We start from the raw sequence: 15,486 nt of genomic DNA on the forward strand, positions 1-15,486 counted from the left end.
CCTCGCCGGGGCGGCCGGGCGCACGTCGCCCTGCGGCGGCGCTGCGGGTTCGCGCCTGCCCTCGCGGCCGGCCGTGGCTCGGCGGGAGAGCTGCAGCACCGCTCCCGTTGGCTCCGCGCACACCGGCCCGCCGAGCCCGAAGCACCAAAGGCCTCCGGGAGGCGGGCGGGCTGCAGGGCGCGGGATCCCTCGTGCCTTTTGCCCTCGCGCGCCCCCCGCCCCGCCGCTGGGCCCCCGCTTCCCCGGGGAGAGGCGCTTCACCGCGGGGCGGGCGAGGACAGCCCCCCGCCCCGCACGGGGAGCCGCGAAAAGCCTGCAGGCCTGGAAGCAGGGGAGGGCAGCGCCCCCAACTGGCCGGTGCGGGGGGGCACGGACCCGGGCCTGCCCTTGTACACCGCTGTCATGCCCCCCCCCTCCACTCGAAAGGCACTGCGGGCACTGGGCACCTTCCCCACGTGTGCTGCTTGTGGCCCGTCAGGCACCCACTTGGCCAGCATGCCAGCAGAACTGGGACCAGGTGGCCCGACTCTGGTCCACCCCCACCAGAAGGGCTCCTGTCCTGCCTTTGCCAGGTGTGCTCCCGCTTCGTGCCCCAGCATCCTTCCGAGGTGTGCCAGAGGCACTGCGAGAGTGGGCCTGCCGGGGGCGCGCTCTTACCTGCCTGCGATGGCTGCTCCCGCCCTCCCCGGGCATAGAAACAGAGCGAGTCAGAAGGGACCTCCCGGGCCATCTAGTCTGACCTCCGGCACCAGCCGGCTCCGCTCACAACATGCCCACCAAGAGCATGTCCAGCCTGTCCTTGAACACCCGCACCGATGGGGCCTCAGCCACCTCCCGGGGAAGCCCATTCCATACCCTCGGGGTTCTGACTGTCAGGAAGTGCTTCCTGGCATCTAAATGGAACCTGGGTTCCCTGAGCTTTGTTCTGTTGGAGCGCGTCCTGCCTTCCTCTGCAGGGGGGAACAGGTCTCTAGGCACCTCCGTGTGACACCCCCTCACGTACCTGCGTTTCGCCAACATATCCCCTCCGAGTCTCCTCCAGGCTGAAGAGACCCAGCTCCCTCAGTCTCGCCTCATACGGCATCCCCTGCAATCCGGCCGCCAACCTTGTGGCCCTACGCTGCACTGACTCCAATCTGGTTATATCCTTCCTGTAATGAGGGGCCCAAAACTGAGCACAGTACTCCAGTTGCGGGCGCACCAGAGTCGCATAGAGTGGTAGTAACACCTCTCTTGATCTAGCAGCCACGCTTCTGGCTATGCAACCAAGGGTGGTGTTTGCCCTCTTGACCACCGCATCACACTGCTGACTCATGTTTAGCCTGCAGTCAACCAGTACCCCGAGGTCCCTTTCACAAGTGCTGCTCTCCAGCCACTTGTCACCTAACCTGTACTTATGACACCTATCCCTGTGCCCCAAGTGCAAGACCTTGCACTTATCCACATTGAACGCCATCCTGCTGTCTCCTGCCCACTTCCATAGTCTGTCCAGATCCTTTTGGAGCTGGAGTACCTGCTCCTCAGTTGTGGCCACTGCTCCAGTTTTAGTGTCCTCTGCAAATTTGATCAGCAGACTGTTCACCCCTTCTTCCATGTTGTTAATGAAAAGCTTAAACAGGATCGGCCCCAGGACAGAGCCCTGAGGGACCCTGCTTGTCACTGGCTGCCATCCCGATGATTCCCCACTAAAGGTTACCTTCTGCTTTCGGTCAGTCAACCATGCCCTAATCCACTGGACAGTGCTTTGCTGTATCCCAAAACTCCTCAGTTTCTCCACCAGGATATCATGGGGCACTTTGTCAAAGGCCTTGCTGAAATCCAGGTTAACCACATCCACTGCATCCGCTCCATCTAGCCATCTCGAAACCTTGTCATAGAATTCCACAAGGTTTGTCTGGCAGGACCTGTTCTTGCGGAAGCCGTGTTGTGTGGCTGTCAGCCTCCCTTCCCTGTCTAGCATCACTAGATCTCTCTCTATTATGAGCCTTTCCATTGTTTTTCCTACAATGGACTGGCTAACCGGTCTATAATTCCCCATGTCCTTTCTACTACCCTTTCTGAAAATTGGGACCACTGATGCCACCCTCCAGTCCTCTGGAACTTCACCCATTCTCCACGAGGTCTCAAAAATGGAGGCCAGGGGGCGTGAGAGAACCCCTGCCAACTCTCTAAGTACTCTCGGGTGTAACCCGTCAGGGCCTGGCGCCTTTGTAATGTCCAATGCCCTGAGGAGCCCCTCGACTTCAAGGGGGTGACTCTAATCTGTGCCCCTAAATCCCCAGCCTCATCTAATCTCCTATGCAGATATCCCCCGTCCTGCTTTGGGGAGAACACAGAGGCAAAATAGTCATTTAGCATCTGTGCTTGTTCCCTTGCATCAGTCACTGGATCTCCTTCCTCCTTATTTAGTGGTCCCACCACTTGTCTCCTCTTCCTCTTCCTATTTACATGCTGAAAGAAGCCCTTTTTGTTGCTCTTGATATTCTTGGCAAGTCTCAGCTGGTAATCAGCCTTAGCCTTGTGAAGAATCCTTCTGCAACGGTCCTCCTCCTCCCGGTATACCCTTTTGTCTATTTGCCCCAGTACCCATTTCCTACGGAGGTTCCTCTTTCGTCTAATCCCTCTAACCACCTCCTTTTGCATCCATGGCGGCAATCTCCTCCGCCTCCCCACCTTACTGACTAGAGGTATCGTCAAGGCTTGTGCCTCCAAAACCTCCCTTTTGAGTGCCATCCACCCCTCCTCAACTCGCTTACCTTCCAGTAACCTATCCCAGGAGACTTTCCCCAGTCTGGCCTTCAGTTGGCCCAAGTTGGCCCTCTTGAAGTCCCAGCTTCTAGTGCTCGACCTGCTGCACGTCCCCAGTCCCCTGATCTCAAAGCAAAGGATGGAGTGATCACTCGCATCCAGAGCTCCCCTAATCTGTACTTCACCTATCAGCTCCTCCCTATTGGTCAAGACCAAGTCAAGGATGTTTCCCCCCCTCGTCGCCTCTCGGACCCTCTGTGTGAAAAATCCTCCCTCTATAGCTTCTAGGAATCGACGTGACCTGGCTGTCACCGCCGAGTGAGTCTCCCAAGTAATACCCCGGAGATTGAAATCTCCCATAATTACTGTGTTTCTCTCCTGAGATATCCTTAGAATCTGGCCTGTCAGGACATCATCCAGGGTCTCAAGTTGACCTGGAGGGCGATAACATACCCCCACTGCCAGCTCCCTTTCCCTGTCAAAACCCCTAAGTTTCACCCAGACTGCCTCTACCGAATCCCCATCTGTGCTGCATTCTGTCTCACTGCATCCTATCCCTTCCCTGACGTATAAAGTCACGCCCCCACCTCTCTTTCCCTTCCTGTCCTTTCTAAAAAGGTGATACCCTTCTATGTCCACATTCCAGACTTGCCTTTCATCCCACCAAGTGTCTGTGATTCCCACCAGGTCATACCCTCCTATGCCCAGGAGAGCTTCCAGCTCTCCCTGCTTGTTACCCATGCTCCTAGCATTGGTGTACATGCACCTCAACTCCTTCCCACCGCTTCCTTTCCTTGGAGTTCCCAGCCTCCTCCTTCCTCCCATCCTCCCTGATACCTGGCCCCGCTCTGTAGGAGTCCTGTTAGTCCCTGCAGAATCTCTAAAGCCCTGCTCCCAGAGCCCTGATCCTCCCCCCACACTTGTCCAGTGCAGACACGTTTCTGAGGGGCCTGAACCCCCCCCCCCGGCTCAGTTTAAAGTCTTCCGGACGAAGCTTGCTAGAGCATCTCCAAAGGACCTTTTCCCCCTCCTCGTGAGGTGTAACCCGTCCCTTGCCAGAAGTCCATTGGCAAGAAACCAGGTTCCATGGTCAAGGAACCTGAAGCGTTCCTTCTGGCACCACACCCTGAGCCAGTCGTTCACCTCGGAGGCCCTCCTGTCCCTTCCTGGCCCAAATCCCTGGACAGGTAAGATTGACGAGAAGGCCACTTGGGCCTTCAGCTCCCTGAGTTTCTTCCCCAAGGCCTCGAAGTCCCTGGTGGTCCCAACCACACCCTGCCTGGCCACATCGTTTGTGCCCACATGGATCACCAGGACCGGCTGGCGACCCCCGGAGCGAACAAGACGCCCCACTCTGTCCTTCACATGCTGGATGCTTGCGCCTGGCAGGCAGCAAACCTCCCTTGTCTCCAGGTTGGGGCGGCACACTGCCGCCTCAGTGCCCCTCAGCAGGGAGTCCCCGACAACAATGACCCGGCGCCGTACCTTCCCGGTGCTGGTGGGCAGCGGTGCCCTGGCCCTCGCCTCTCCTGCAGCGGCCCCCTTGCCGCCTGATGTCTCAGGCTGGGGGTCCTGCTGGTCCCCCGAGGCCTCATCAGCCCCAGCCTCCCCAAGCGGAGAGAGCCTGTTTCCCAGCTCCAGATTGGTGCCAGGAGAAGGAGGAGGCCGTGCTGGCCTCCTCCTCCTGTGGGTGACATACCTCCATGTCTCCGCAGCTGCTCCTTCTGTGGCCTCTCCCTCAGCCCTCTGTCCAGAGGGGGGCTGCTCCGGGGGGGGGGGGCTGGAGAGCCCTCTCGGCCCTCAGGCCCCTCACCTCCTCCTCTAGCAGGGTCCCCAGCTTGCACCGAGGGCAAGAGTATCCCTGCCTCTCCTGGGGGAGAAGGGCGACCATGTTGCAGCTCTCGCAGCGGCAGCGACACCCGTGACTCCCGCCAAGGCCGTCTCCTGGCCTGCCATCGGGATCCCTTCCGAGACCGGACCTTGGTCCCCTGCCTTGTCTGTCCTGCATTTCCTCTCACTTGCCCAGTTCTCCCAGACGAAAACCCACTCGCACACACACACACACACACAAGGATAAAATAAATTTAAATTTAACTTGGAAGAAAAACCAAGCAAAGCACAGCACAGCACAGCACAAACAAAACAAACAAACCAACAAACCTCTGCGTCTCGGGAAGGGAGTCCCCGGACAGCCCGGGCCACAGCCAAGGGACAACACCCGATGGCTGAGCGGCCTTATCAGCCCCTCCGGCTGGTGGCCCCGCCTGTCTGCTCCCTCTGGGCCCCTCTGGCCCCGCCCCCTCCTCTCCGCTGCTCCTGGCCCTGCCCCCCCACCCAGCCCCTGCCCAGCCTCCGCCAGCCCCCGGCCACGCAGCCCTCTCCCCCGGCCGGTGCCTCTGCTGCTCTGCCAAGGGGCCCGAGCCAAAGGCGGAGGGCCAGCGTCATGCCCAGGAAGCCGGGGGGGCCCCGCCGAGCCACAGGCGGTCCCGATCCCACCACCTCGGCTTTGCTCCAGCATCGGCGAGGTGGAACCGTTGCCGGGGGCGCTGGCCTGCCGGTGGGGCAGGCGGCAGTGTGGCCTGAACCCGGTCGGGGCCGTGGCGCCGACAGCCCCTGAGCCGAAACGGGGACCGCACGGGCTGTGCCCGAGCCAGGCAGGCGCAGTGTCCTTGCAATCGTGCGCCTGTGAGGCGGTGCTGGTCGCGGCCCGAATGTCCAGCACGCACAGGACTTTCTTGGTCTACCTCACTGGGTTGTTGTGCAGAGAAATAATTGCAAGAAGCCTCTTCTGCTGTCAAGAGCAGCAGTGCAGGTTTCTGGCTGAGCTGCGACACCTTCTGGAGCCCGGCAACCGTCCGGCCGCCCCGTCCGTTCTGCTTGAAAGAGGAGCAGCAGGACCCCCACAGCTCCCTTCAGCCGGGCCAAGAGGCCCTGTGCGCAGAGCAAGGGTCAGAATAGCAGGGGGGCCAGGCTGGGCCTCCCGGGCAGCCGGGGAGTGTCTGACCGGGCTTGTGTTCAGGGGGAAGAAGGGGGCTTTCCGGGGGGACCCCCGGCTATTGCCGAGGGCAGGGCCTGCGTGGACCCGCCGGTGCTCCCCCTGCCACCACCGTTGCCCCCGAGACGGGGAGCCACGCCAAGGGCAGGGCGGGAGAGGCGTCTCCTCTCGCACGCCGTGGCTCTGGCGGGCCGAAGCGAGACGACGGCCCTCCTCGCCTCGTCCCGGGCCTCCCTCAAGCAGCCAGGTGAGGGCGGAGGGCCAGGCCGACTCGCCCCCCGCTCCTCACCTGCCCCCCACTCCTCCCTGCAGCACAGCACTCACCAGCAGGGCGCCGGTCCACAAGGCGTGGCTTGCGTCTGGCTGAGGGCTGCCTGGAGATGCTGCGCAGGCCCTTCCGAGGTGAGCCCGGCGGGAGCGCGGCCCCGGCAGGCCACCCGGGCCGGCTGTCACGTGCTCTGCGTAGCGAGCCGCTCCGTCACGCTTCCCCGAGTTCCACCTGTGCTGCTGGGGACGCGCTCGGGGAGGCAGGTGTGCGCTGCTCAGCGCCGCCTGCACATGTCTGCTGACGCACCTGCCCAGGCTCCGCGGCTTCCTGGTGTAATTGCACATTAGCCAGCCAGCAGCTATGAGCGCGGGTGCCAGCCAGCAGCCCAAAGTCTAATTGCACCGGGCAGGCAGGCGAGGCGGAGTGGGAGGCGCAGGTGAACGAGTGCGGCAGGTTGAACTTTGCACTTGGAGGTAGAGCCAGCGCGAGAGAGGGAGGCAGGGAGCGAGCAGCGCAGCCTGCCAGAGCCCAGGGGAGTCACGTGCTCGCTGGGAGACGGCTGTTCCCATCGGAAATAGCTTCCTGAGAATCTGGCTGGCTCACCTGGCCGGAGCTCGTTTGCACCAGGAAATGCTCTGAGGCACAATCCCACATAGGATCCGTGCCGCCAGAGGGCCTGGGGGCACACACAGCCCCCCCCCCCCGATAGGACCCTGGGCAGACCAAGAGGCTGGCCCGGCCCCGAGCTGGCGCGTCACGCAGTTGCCTTTCCCACACGGGCAGCATGCCGGGCGATGAGACGCAAAGCCGGGCCTGTGGCTTGCGCCAGGCCTGCCCAGTGTGAGCGCCAGGGCCCTGAGCATCCCTCGTGGCCACACCGTGCCTCTCGGTGTGGGGAGAACCTGCCCTCTTCCTAGGGGAGCAGCAGAGCACCAGCCTGGAGCAGGACTATCCGCAAGGCCCGCTCTGGTTTGGGCAGCACGTCTGGGAGGCGTGTGGCTGGCGACACGCAGGACGGGAGGAGACAGTGGCCCGGGCCTCTCTCCGCCGTGAGGTGGTGCCTGCCGTGCGCCACTCCCCCCAAGGGCTGCTGGAGTGTGGCTCGCCTGGCCAGGGGGCCGAGCTGGGGGAGCGGAGTGGAGTGGAGCTGCGGCCTGGGCTCCCGGGGACCCACCGCCGCCACGTTTCCGGGGATGAAGGCCGGAGCCGGCTGCAGCCCTTGGGAACACTTGCCAAGTGGCCCCGAGTGACCTGTGCGAGCTCGGACTCGGGCGGCCCTGCCTCCCCCTTCGCGGTCAATCCGCTGCGGGGACTGGCGCGCATCCGGCGTGCACACGTGTGCGCCGGCCCGCCTCCCGCCACGGCTCAGAGCCTCGCGGCCACAGGGCAGGGCCCATGGCCACCCGTGCCAAGCACTCCCAAGGCCGGGGGGCGGCGCAGGCCCTCGCCCGCCCACCAGAGCGCTGGCTGGCAAAACCCCAGGAGCGGTGCCCGCTGTGAAATGTGGCACAAGCGCCAGCGCTGGCCGCCACGTGTGGTTCTGCCCAGGAGCTGAGGAAGGGTCCCGCGCCGGAGGCACTCTGAGGAATGCCACCTCCCTCAGCGCCAGCGCGGTGCCCAGGCACCCGGGTGGCAACGGGCTGCTCTCGGGTGCCCGCCAGTCATGTGAGAACAGAGGGCGCTGCAGTGGCGGCCCGATCCAGACGTCCACACGCACCTGGGTTCTCCGCTGCATAGGCCTCCTCCATCAACTTTGGGGGGACCCAAACGCACACGTGGAGCGGAGACCCCCCGGCTCCCCTCGAAGCTCTGTGGGGGCCGCACTCCAAATCCCCACTGCTCGCTGGTGTGGACGCGCACTGCGCCCGGGTGCCCTGGCCCTGCACCACCCGCGGAAGCTCTGCCACCGGGGCGCGTGCTGCCTGGCCTCGTCTCTGCAGGTTCCTTGTTTTCCCTGTTCCTGAACTGGCATCCTTTTCCCTTCATTGCTTATACTAATGGATGGTAATTAGATATAAACAGCGCCTTAATTGCTCTGACAAGGAGAAACAAGTACGCGGCTGGGATGCCATCACCACCGCTGTCCCCATTCTGCTGGTGTTGGTCACCTGCTTGGGATGCAAAGCGGTCAAGGGAAGCGCTGAGAGTCGGCCTCTTGCGTGGCTCGTGATGCCGCGGATCCGGGATCCCCTTCCGCTTCCTGGATGAGGCAGCAGGTCGGCTTCTCCCTGCCTCTGGTGATGCTCCTGCACGCCATCCGCCCGTCCGCCCGTCCCTCTGCACCCCTTCAGCTGCAGGGGCCTTCCCGGCGGCTCCCGGCCTTGTGGGGCCTCTCCTTCCTCCAGGCGCCCTCCCGGCTCCTCCAGCCGCTTTCGGCCGTGTTCGGGCAGGGAGCGCGAGCGAGCACCCCGCATCCCACGGCGCCGGGGTTTTCGCAGTCCCGCTTGTTGTGCAACGGAAGGCGGAGAAAGGCGGGGAGGAGAAGCCCCGGGGGAAGCAAAGCACAGATTCCTGTGTGGGCGGCCCTGGTTCTCCCCCAAAGAACGTGGCAGCCGCGCTTGTGCCTCGCGTCGGGGAGCGCGGAGGGCGTGTGAAAGCGGGTGCAGGAGGGCAGCCCCTTTGTGCCCCTCCCCCTGCCCGCTGGGGCAGAACTGCGGGGCAGAGGCATGGCTGGTGGGGCTCTTGCGTGGGAAAAATCACCCCAGAGCGGCACGCCTGTGCCGCACGGGGTCACTTGGCTGGCACTGCATGGCAACCCGTGGCTGCCGGGGACAAGCGGGGGAGAGCGGCGACCCCGGCGCCGGCAGCTGCCTCCCCATGCGGCTGGTCAGCAGTCCCAAAACCGCCCGGCAGCCCAGCCTCAGGCCCACCAGGGAGCCGTTCCTGGTTCGCCGCTTCAAGGCAGAGGCGGCACAGGCATCCGTGTGCTTTCCTCGCCCGGTGGCTTCCTTCCCGCCGTCGTCGTGTGAACCAGCCCACGCCGCTGGGGGGGGGTTCCAGTAGAGCCCAGGGGTCTGTTGGGAGAGCCAGCGGCACCCCTCCTCGCATGCCAAGACCCCTGTGCCACAGCATCGCAAAGGGGCGCTTCAAGGCCCACTCAGGATCACGCCTCTCTGAACTCCACACGATGCTGCTGCTTTGGGTTCTGTTCGGAAAAGACTTCTGCTCCCAAAGACACCCAGAAACAGAATGATTGCAAAAGATGGAACTCAGTGGTGGGGGCGCATAGTGGGGGTGGGGACCCCTGCTCCCCCCCAAAGACTGTCGCTCCCATATCCCTGGTTTCCTTATCTAAAAATCAAAGCAGGCCGAGTTGGAATAAGAGTAGGCAAAGGGAAGGAGCGAGCAAACCTTGCTCCGAGATGGTTGCCTCTCAGAGACCTCCGTGCAGGTAACAAGAAAAGAAAGGAAACCCCCTTAGAGAATTAAATGGCACTTACTGAAATAACGTCTTGCCTTGTTGAGGCCTGCAGCTTGCCGTGCCCGTCGGGTTATGGTCTAACTGGAAGGAGGGTCTGCGTTGCTGCCCGGGAAGAAGGCCAGTGGGGGCTCAGAGACGCGTCTGGCGCCGCTTTACGGAAAGCCCAGCCTGGAAGCGGCGACGCGAAGGACGGAGCAGCACAGAGGGAGCGCAGCGCAGGGCCGGAGCAGCGCACCTTTCCCGGGCAGCGGAGGGCCAGGAAGCGCAGGACGCACGCCCGGCAGCCACGGCACCCGCTCCCTCCCTCCCGCAGGGCTCCGTTCTGGCCATGGTGTCCAGGCGCTGCCGCAGGGGCACGCCGGCTTGCCTCCCCTGCCTCTGCGGAGGGGTCGTCCATTGCCACAGATCGCCGCGGCACATCATGCTGCTCCGGCTAGCACATCTTCCCCACGTGTTGCGCCCATGCCCAGGTGAGCCACCAAAAACACATTCTCCCGGCCCCCCAGGAACGCTTGTGCCCGAACCAGAGACTCCAGCCGCTGGGGGCGCCCCGTGGGTTGGGGCGTGAAAGCCGCTCTGCCTCCTTTTGGACGCGGCGTCCTGAAGACTCGTGCGACGGCAGTCCGGCCCGGCCCCTTTGCCCAGTTTGTTGCCTTCCCAAAATCTCCGTCGAGGCCTCCTCCCCGCAGCCCCGGCTCATGCATGGAGGGGCCCCTTGCTCTGCCTGCCAGACGGCTGGCCTTGGGGTCGGTCGACCGGGCCTCGGGGCATGTAAGGGTCCCTCTGTGGCACTTGCCTGCAGCCAAACTTGGGCTGGTTGCATTGATCATTAAACAGAGTGTGGGTTCCTGGCTGGCAGGGAAGAGCCCCCCCGATTCTCCCCCGGGGGTCAGGCTCTGCAGCCGGAGGGCGCGAGAGGCTGGCACTGGCCTGCCTGTGCCTGAGCCGGGGATCTTCCAGGGATCTGGGAAGAGGTGGCAGCAGCTGTGAGGCATTTCCTGCAGCACCCTGCAATTAAAGGAGCCGCAGCCTCATTCCTGCTTCCCTCACCCCCTGAGCCTCCAGAACCTGACAGGCCTGCCCAGGACTTGCCGTGCCAGGAAGAGGCCGAACGCCTCTCCGACCTGGCGCAGAAGCGGGCGAGGGCTGGGCAGCTCAGGCCTGGACTCTGGGCGTGGGGCCTGGGGCTGCCCGGCAGGAAGGCCGCTCCTCTCCTCAGACTGGCCCGCAGCACAGCCTCGTGGGCACACCTTGGCCGAGCTGTGAGGAATGTCCGGCGTTGGCCCAGCTTCGCGGACGGGGCAGCCCCGGGGGCCTCTCCACCCGGCTCTCAGAGGCACCCAGGCCGCCATTTCGCCCCCGGGTGGGGGGCAGCCAGCGGCATCCCCCGCGCAAAGGCAGCTCCGCTCCCTGGGCCACGCCTGGGGCCCCTCCACAGCCCACAGTGCCGGCCATGGGTGAAAAGTGCCAGTCGCCATCGGCCTGCCTGCCCAGCCAGCCCCCAGGCCTTCCTTTCCCTTCTGGCACCCAAGGTCCCACTCCGGACCCGCCTGCCCGGCCTGAGGGGCCGCTGTCGCATCCGTGCCCTGCGATGGACGCACCCCTCACTCTCCCTTGGATCCAACGACAGCCCAGCTGGGTGGGCCGAGGCTGAGCCATGCCGTGACTCCCCCGCGGGGTAGCAGCGCCCGTCCGCGGGGCACGATCTCCCCACGTGCCCAATCCTGGCCATGAAAGCTCGGGGGGCTTTTGTGGGGCGGTGCCCGGTAGCCAGGGGCACAAGAGAGATTCGGCAGGGCTAGTCAAGAGCGGCCGTCCGGCCTTGGCCTCTCGCCCTCACCGGCGCCGGGAGAGCGGAACTTCCAAAGCCGGGGCCGCCCTGGAATCCAGGGAAGAGCGAGGCAGCTCTTGCAGGACCAGCGAGGCCAGTGGGGGGAGCTGCCCCCCCGGGGGCCCCCCGCCATGCCGGGGCGGTGACTGGAAGAGGCTCCGTGCCACTGGGGGAGGCCTGGCCTGGCTTTGGCAGCCCTTCTGGAGCAGAGCCCCCCACGCCTTCTCTTGCCCGTACATGAAGCCTCAGAAGCAGCCAGAGCCTGGAGCCTCACCTTCTCTCCGGGCAGCAGCCCCCCTCAGCCCGCCTGGGCCACGACCGGCGTGGCCGCTGGGCTGCCATTGTGTCTTTGGTGGGGGGGAGGCAGGCAGTGGGGGGCCGGCCGGCCCTTTGGGCACGGCTCGCCTGCCCGTCTCCAGGGCAACCTCCAGAGAGTACTTTGTGCCCGAGGTCCCCGCGGCGACTTGCAGAGGAGATGAGCCCCCCGGACAGCGATGCGAGAGCCGGCCACTGGCCGCTGCTGCTCTCGGGCCAGTGTCGGGAAGCCCACGGCCCCGGCTGTCCCCCCGTCGCCGAGCAGGGATGTTGCTAGCGGGCCCCGGCGTGTGCGGCTCTAAGATGAGCCCCCACAGCGCTGCCGCCACCTGCCTCTCAGTGCTGCACCCAGCAGGCCCAGCAGCCTCCCCGGCACCCCCTTCCCGCTCTCTGGGCCAGCCTCTGCCTGAGCCGCACATTCGTCCAAAGGGAAGGGGCCCTCCAGGCCACGGGCCAGCCCCCCTCAGCGCAGGAGCCCAGCCGAGGGCGCCGGGGCCTTCGGCTCTCCTGGCAGGGCTTGGCTCCGGTCCCCAGCCGTCTTTGCTGCCCTGCTCCGAACTCGCCCCGCTTGCTCAGAATCCTCCTCCAGGCGAGGGAAGCCTTTGAGGCGAGGCGAGGCGAGGCCCTGGGCACGCAGGCAACCACATGCAGTGTCCCCAAACTGCTCTTTATCATCTCATTCAGCTGCAGCCACTTCAAAGCTCGGATCACCTGCAACTCAAGAGCTTTTCCACACATGCTGCTGGCAGAGTAGATCTCCCCCATCCAATCCCTGCCATTGTCTCTGTGAAATTGCATCCAGCTGTTTTCTGCCCAGACTTCTAACCCTTTGAGATAACTTTTAATCTTGCTTCTGTCCTCTAAGTGATCTGCTTTTGCCACCCAGTTTCTGGCCATCAGCAAATCTGCCTGGCACTCGCCCACCTCCTCCCCCAGGCGATTAAGATCAGTGCCAAGAGCAGAGCTGGATGAGGAACCGCTAAGGGACGCCTGAGCAGCCATGGGTCCCGCTCCAGGGCACTGATCCGGCGGGCTAATTCAGGCGTCACAGTGCACATTGTGAAGTGCCGTCCTGGGGTCACAATGCAGCCGGTCCGCAGTGTTTCCAGCTGGGGGGCGGGGTTAATTAAAAATTGGGACTCAGTGACCGCTTTACCTGCCTGGCTGGTGGTAACAGCCAAGAAGGCAGAACAGGCAGCTCCTTCCCAGGTAGTCCTCCGAAGATCAGTGGTCCAGAGGAAGCAAGAACAGAGCATGCCAGGGAGAAAACGGGTTCTGGCGGGAGGGCGAAGGAGGGCGAGAGACCCGTGCAGCCGATCCCAGCACCTCCTGTGCAGGGAAGGGACGGGCTGAGGAGAGTCCGCGAGGTCAGCGCTGAGCGGGACAGCCTGGCAGAAGCGAAGCAAGCGAGAAGGAAGCGGGGCCGAGACGGGCAGGAGCTGGCAGGATCAGAGCGGGTGCGCGGCCTCGTCATGCTGCTGGTCTCCCCCCACAGTGGATCCGTTCTGGAGTTTGTCGGACCAACCGAGCGAGCGCAGCGTGAGCACAGGCTTCTCGGTGCTGAATGGAGCCGCCTGCAGCTGCTGCGGTTTCAGCAGACGAAAAGGCGCCCCTTGCATATTGCCCCCCCGCCCCAGCCTGCCTTTCTCTGCATCCTGTTCACCAAGCGCAAGAGCTGCTGCCGGAGAGCCAGTCTCCTCTCCTCAGGGGGCTTTGGCTCCTGCCTGATGCAGTTTGTAAGGCCAGATTTTCCCTGCCCTGAAAATACCCGCAAGAAGACCCCAGGAAGCCTGGGCGGCAATGGCGTGGAGAGCCCCTCAGGCTCCCATGATGCGGCGCAAGAAGCCCCTCGGGCTCGCAGCACCCACTCCCCAGAACGCCCGTTGCCATAAATCGGGTGGGTGGGTGCCGATTCTTCGGGGACTTTGGCACCCATAAAGGCATTCCTTGTCCCCAGGAAGGCCATCGTGTCCTTTCTGTATTTGTTTTTGGAGAGTGCTTAGAAATTTGTCTGATTTGGGCAACTCAGATCACATTACAAGGCCCTTTCCGAGCCGTCATGGAAAAGTCTTGCGAGTGCGTGCAGAGAGCACCAGGGAGGACAGAGGTCCCCACAGAGCGTGACCGGCTGAAGGCCCCTCTTGCCTCTCCTGAGCTAAAGGGATGCAGACGGGGCTCCTCTCCAAGGCAGGGGGCTGCCCTCTGGCCCCAAGTCCCCCTCCCCCCCATACGCCCTCCAACCATGCAGCGCTATCAGCAAGGACCAGGCAGCGCTCGCTAGCTCGGTCCACCCTAGAGGTGCTTGGGGCTGAGGAGGGCCAAGTCCGGCTTTCGCTGCCAGCTCGGCCGCAGGTGAAGAGCAGGCAGGCGAGTGCTCCTGGCCTGGAAAACCCTGGAGTGGACAAGCCCCCAGCCTCGTTCGCAAGAAGGCAGTGGCTCAGGACTGGAACCTCCAGCAGGGCAAGGATGTCGAAACTTATCCAAGGCTTTCTCGGAACATCAGACTCCCAGGGAGCTCCAGCAAACGCCCACAGTAAACAGGGGAAGAATGCCGCACACAGAGCAGCGGCATCCCAGGAACCGGCTTCTGTTTGCCCAAGTCTTCCATGGCGCCTGTTTGCAAGCGATGCTGCAGACCGAGATCGAGGCCAGCGCCCCGGGCAGTGCACGGAGAGCACTGGAAGCAGCCGAGGGAAGCCATAGGGACTGCTGGACCGGTTTGGCCAGGAAGGCAGGCACGTGGCCTGCTCCGGATGACCCTGCCGGGCCGGGCCAGGTCAGGTCACAGGGCCAGCCTGGCCGGGGAAGCTGCGGGGGGGGGGGGCGGTGATGCTGCCTGAGGCGGGGGGGGGGGTCCCCTGCCACCTTTGTAAGGCATTGATTTAAAATTACCTTCAGGCTGCCCTTGAGGGCAAAGCTCTCTCAAGGCAGCGCAGGATTAAAAGCTTACACACAGCCTGAGTATGTGATAGTAGGCAGTGACAGGTGAGCACGGGCGGCGGGCGGGCGGGCGAGCGCCATCCAGCCTGCAGCCGACGGGGGCGGGGGGGCCGGTGCGCACGAGCGAGCGGAGAAAGACGGCCAGGCGCCCGTCGCTCTGGCTGGGGCCAGGTGGGGGGCGAGGAGGCCTCCGTGGGCTGCCCCCCGGGCAGGCGGAGCTGCAGCCCGAGCCGGTCAAGGCCTCACAGGAGAAGCCCACGGGGGACCAGGACGCGGACTGCGGCCCGCCGAGGCAGCTCTCCCGCCCACCCGCCGGGATCCAGGCGGCCAGCAGCGCCTCCAGCCTGCCTTCGCGCCGTCTCATGGGCCACGCAGGACGCGCCAAGGGCTCCCCAGGTGGGGAGGGGCCTTCCGGGTGGGCCCCCAAGTTCCGTGCCCGCATCGCAGGGAAGGGGTCGTCTGGCGGGTCTTTCCGGCCTGGCTGCAGCCAGCCAGCCAGCCGGCCGGCGGAGAATGGGCTCCCGGCACGGATGCGGCTCCGCTTGGCTGCTGCTCCGGCTCTGCTGGCCCAGGCAGCAACTCCACCGGGCCCTCGTCTCCTGCTGTGCCCGCAGGCCCTGTCCCGGTCGGTCGGTCAGTCTGCAAGGAGGTCGCCCGCGTTCCCGCCCAGCCACGGCCGAGCAGGCTGGTCGGTGGGGGGTGGCCTGGCCTGGCCCAGCTGTGCTCCCCGGGCCCTCTGTGCAGCACGGCACGAGCCAGAGGGCTGCAGGGAGAGCAGGGAGTCACCGCCATTCGCCAAGCCATCATCCCCGTGCCGGAGGCCGCTCCGCCGTGGAGCAGCCTGGAGGGGCTGCTGGCGGGCCACCCCCCTGCTGCCGGCACCCTCCCTGCCCAAGGTGGTCTCGAGTGCGCTGCCTCCGGGGCCTCCGCGCCTCCCGCAGGCCCCTCTCAGTGTGTCCTGGCCCCGG

General features: G+C 64.5%; 1 protein-coding gene across 2 annotated transcripts in view; it reads right to left on the reverse strand.

Moving 5' to 3' along the window:
- The window catches only part of LOC123035291 (sphingomyelin phosphodiesterase 3-like), an 11,300-nt gene extending 6,370 nt beyond the window's left edge, over window positions 1–4,930 (reverse strand). The window contains exon 1 of one of the 2 annotated variants that reach the window (XM_044453313.1): window positions 4,909–4,930. The gene's annotated coding sequence lies outside the window, so the exon portion shown is untranslated. Of the gene's footprint in view, window positions 1–4,447; window positions 4,467–4,908 lie in introns of those variants that run through there. The other variant, XM_044453314.1, reaches the window with a different exon arrangement.
- Between the last annotated feature and the right edge of the window lie 10,556 nt (window positions 4,931–15,486).

Source organism: Varanus komodoensis, unplaced genomic scaffold (assembly GCF_004798865.1).
Source record: "Varanus komodoensis strain SLA01 unplaced genomic scaffold, ASM479886v1 scaffold78, whole genome shotgun sequence".
In the NCBI taxonomy this organism is placed as follows: Eukaryota; Metazoa; Chordata; class Lepidosauria; order Squamata; family Varanidae; genus Varanus; species Varanus komodoensis.